This window comes from Oncorhynchus gorbuscha, linkage group LG11, assembly GCF_021184085.1.
Source record: "Oncorhynchus gorbuscha isolate QuinsamMale2020 ecotype Even-year linkage group LG11, OgorEven_v1.0, whole genome shotgun sequence".
NCBI classification, from domain to species: domain Eukaryota; kingdom Metazoa; phylum Chordata; class Actinopteri; order Salmoniformes; family Salmonidae; genus Oncorhynchus; species Oncorhynchus gorbuscha.
The window spans coordinates 47,836,863-47,841,640 of NC_060183.1; positions in this window are offsets into that span (position 1 = coordinate 47,836,863).

A 4,778-nucleotide genomic window follows, 5' to 3' on the forward strand; every position below is an offset into this window, starting at 1 on the left:
CCAAAGTGGTCCCCCCCCCCCCTCCAACAAACTGCCACATCGTTAGAACGACAGAATCTCTCTCTCGATTGAGCGTACGTGGGACTTGTTTTCCACTTGCCAGTAGTAGGCTAAAATTGATGACAAAAGAAGCGAGAGTAGGTATTATCCCTGCTGGTTTCACTCAGTCACCCTTCTTGACGATTACAAAAAAATCACGAAACAAAAAAAATACCAAGGAGTTACTGATGAGACGTAATCCTTACTCGCAGTTTCTCATGGTCGCTTGATGAAGACTGTTTAGAAGCTATAGATAAAAGGGCCAAGGTATGTCCGATATCGCGCGGATGCTCTCTGCGTCTGTACAGCGAGATAAAAGCATTCCTGTTACTGGTCTCTCTCTCAAATCAAATTGTATTAGTCACATGCGCCGAATATAACAGTTGTAGGTAGACTTTAGCGTGAAATGCTTACTTACAAGCCCCTAACCAACAATGTAGTTTCAAAAATACGAATAAGAATATCCCCCTCTCTCTCTCTTTCTCTCTCTCTCATTGAGAGCCCTGTTACAGTCAGTGTTGAAAGCTGATCAATAGTTGTTTTAATCGTTTTAATCAGTTGAGGTAACAATTGGTTTAATAGTTTTAACCAGTTGAGGTAAAAAATAATAATAATCTGGTGCAATTTGTCACCAAATACTTTCAGCAGCTCTGCCTTTATATAAAATTCCAATTGTATTTAAATGTTTATTGGTTTGTCATCTATTGTGAACCCTTGTGATCTAAACCTATTTCCCTTATTGATTAAGCAAGGTAACATGACTTGGCCTACTTCCATCATCAAGAAACTAAGCCACCAAGGTCAGTCAAGGATGTTTGGTGTGCTTTCTAGGAAACACCATGAATAATGCCAGGAAGGTACACAATGTCATTCTGTGGAGTTTTGCTGATGTGGTTTTTCCCTGCACAGTTATTTCCCAGGGCACCCCACATAAAGCAGGCGGGTGCTGAATGTACGTTGCTATAATTACACAATCCACCCCGGAGGCCCAAACTGTTCCTCGGGGCAACGGTCAACAGTCTAGACCAGGTGGGAGGGTTTGTGGGGCCTCAAATCATATAGAATAAATAAAGCTTGTCCCAGAACATCCAACGATAATAAACACCTATGGAGAGAGAATAAATATCCCCACCCACACATAATCATTATCACATGATGTCTACAATTGCATAATTCCTTGAATAATAAAATACATATCATCAAGACCTAAATTATATTGCAGTAATAAAAGGACTGAAGCCAGCTGTTAAATAATGCTACAGTAGCATTATGCATTGAAGAAGCTGCAAAAGAAAATCAAGAATGAAGACATGCATGTTTTCCAGGGCCCAATACTTGCAACACTTCTATTTACTTGGTCAAAGTGATCCATGAACTGTCATGATCTGAGCACATTCATTTCATCTTTTCAATCTGATATGTGGATCTGCCAAATCCCTTATTTGCATCTAACAACATGAGCAAAACTGTTATTTTCTTGGTGAAATTGATTACGCGGACAAACCAAATCATCCATAGAGAATATTAATGTACAGCTTTACATCCATCAGCATAAACCTGACTTCGTAAGATGTTTTATATTCTGGGTAAAAAGTGCTGAGGGCAGGTTAATGTTTCTAACAAAAGTTGATTTGTGACCAAAACAGTATTTCTTTTCATCAAAGTGACAGGAATGAAAATGTCTGCACAGAACAGAAATGCCAACTGATAATATTTTCTTACTTGATCATGCGTTAAAGGGCACAGGACAATAGGTCAAATCAGGGATCATCAACTAGATTCAGCCATAATTATAAATGATTTGTATAAAAGATTGTTTTCCTGCCAGTTGGAGTACCCTTGGCGAAGGCCACTAATCTTCCATTAAACTTGTTATTGATTGAAAAACCCACTGACCTTTAGCCACATAAAGTGTTTGTTAAGATATATTTGACACTAGCAAACGCCAGCCTGTCTGCACATTTTAAAGTTGGTTTTCCATTTCTACCTTAAACCATTCGAGAGCAATAGCCCAGCCCTTCCATCTAGTAGCTATTCTGTGAACCAACACTACACACCATTGCTGAAGAATAACCCCATTAAAAATCCACAACACCCAGAATATATTGCTTAAAAAGATACAGCAGAGGTGGCACTGGGGATGACCGCCTGATTCTCTCTCTCGCTCTATCTAATTGGCCTACCCAGTGAATCAATCCAAACCCATTTCCCAGGCAATCCTGCGTCTGTATTAGCAACTGTCTAAAGCCATCTCATCCAACTGAGAATCTGGGGCTGCCTCGGTGTCAGACACCCTCTCTTAGCCAGATTAACCTCACAACTTCATGAGCGCCATCAGGCTCCAGCTGCTGTGGTCACTGCTTCAGTAAACGGATTATACAGCACATCACAAGCAGAAGAAAGATGGTGAGAATAACAATAATAAAGATTCTTGCCTCATTGCAACATGTAGTCTACCTAACATGTTTCAATGGCATTTGTTTCTTTGAAATCTGAGATGGAAGGGAGAGACAAGACACCATAGAGATCCTACTAGATTACTGTTCTAATTTCTAATTCTATGCAAGACATAGACAAGCTGCATTTCTATCTTGTTGTCCTTGATCAGAGTTTTGTCATTTTGTATTGTACGTTTGCTTAGCTATTATGTCTACCATACTATGACATTGAAAAGGTTCAATATCATCATTAGCTAAAGATGACAAAAATGATTTTACTGAGAACGTTTCTGTTAGGTATTTCTGTTAGATGATGTGCAATGTGCACACAGAGATTTTTGTTTACAGGTGAATGTGGAAGCTGTGGATAAACCATTCATCCCATAGTAGAAGGTACAATGTAAATGTTGGAGAACTAGATCCAACAGCACAGTGAGTGACCTGGGATCCTAGAGATAGATAGAGGACTCATCTTTATATGTGTGCCATTATAGGATATGTGACAGCATGGGTAGAGCCATTGAGGCTACAACTTATAGGAATACCCACCCAGTTGACAACTTTGACAACTTTAAAATGGGGGAAGCATGGTGAAGGCCCTCAATGGCGCTGCCCATGCTAAAATAGTATTTTGTCAACTAGAGGCCTCTATCATTCTCTGTGCTTGAATAGACCTGTGCTGCCCTCTACTGACAGGCATGTTTCTGATTTCTCAAGGGGTTTTCAAAGAGCTAGGCATTACACCAGCAGAGGGCAGTGTAACACAAAAGTAAATGGCTATGGTGACTGTCTGGGCCTATCTGGTATTGAATAACATTGAACAATTGCATTTCACAATACTGATTCGTTTTGCAAATTTGCCCTGTGATCTCTCAGATCTGTGCGTGACTGAAATAACAGTGTATATTTAGTATTTTTTGTATTTTATTCAGATCCCCATTAGCTGTTGCTGAAGCAGCAGCTACTCTTCCTGGAGTCCACACAAAACATGACATAATACAGAAGAACATCAATACACTAGAAGTGCTCAAGGACTAAACAACACACATCTAAAATAAGAACAATAGAACACATTGCTGACAGTTACCCACATGACTGACAGTTACCCACATGACTGACAGTTACCCACATTACTGACAGTTACCCACGACTGAGTTACCGACATGAGTGACAGTTACCCACGACTGAGTTACCGACATGAGTGACAGTTACCCACATTACTGACAGTTACCCATATTACTGACAGTTACCCACGACTGAGTTACCGACATGAGTGACAGTTACCCACGACTGAGTTACCGACATGAGTGACAGTTACCCACGACTGAGTTACCGACATGAGTGACAGTTACCCACATTACTGACAGTTACCCATATTACTGACAGTTACCCACGACTGAGTTACCGACATGAGTGACAGTTACCCACGACTGAGTTACCGACATGAGTGACAGTTACCCACGACTGAGTTACCGACATGAGTGACAGTCACCCACGACTGAGTTACCCACATTACTGACAGTTACCCACATTACTGACAGTTACCCACATTACTGACAGTTATCCACATTACTGACAGTTACCCAAGACTGAGTAACCGACATGAGTGACAGTTACCCACATTACTGACAGTTACCCATATTACTGACAGTTAAATGAGGGTTTCAGTGAGGATTTCCTACACTGGACAACTTGTTACAGCTGTTGATGTTGTTGATAACAATCTGCAATTTTCTTTCATGTCATTACATTAAGATAAAAGGGGGGGATCATAGCTATAATTCAATAAAAGTCACGAGTTGATTTAAACCTGTTTAACCCTTTATCATGGTGGGTGTCTTGATGGATTTGTCCTAAAAAGGGTGGCATAAAACCTTACTTTTCTGTCCTTGCATTTATGTCAGTGTAAGTTGTCATTATATATATTAAGCATTAATCAGTTAAATTAGACATTGAACTTGAACCCTGTAAGAACCCTGGATCTAGCTGTCGGATCGTTTTTTGGTTTAGAGATCTCAAAAATGCAGTGTATTTATGTAACATTTTGTGTCTTCTTCTGTCACGGGGTGAAAGTACATTTCATGGGCATACAAATCCCAAATTATGTATGCATTCCAAAATGTAATGCTTCTAACCGAAAGAGTCACCTTACCTTGACACTGAAAATCTAAATCGATACTGACATTAACGTGTTTTTCCAATAATTATGCATAGTACTTGTTGGATGCGCATTTGGTGTCCAGCTGATTAGTTACACCTTGATATTTTCATCTGATCCAGGAAGGGATTTTCCAAATGACG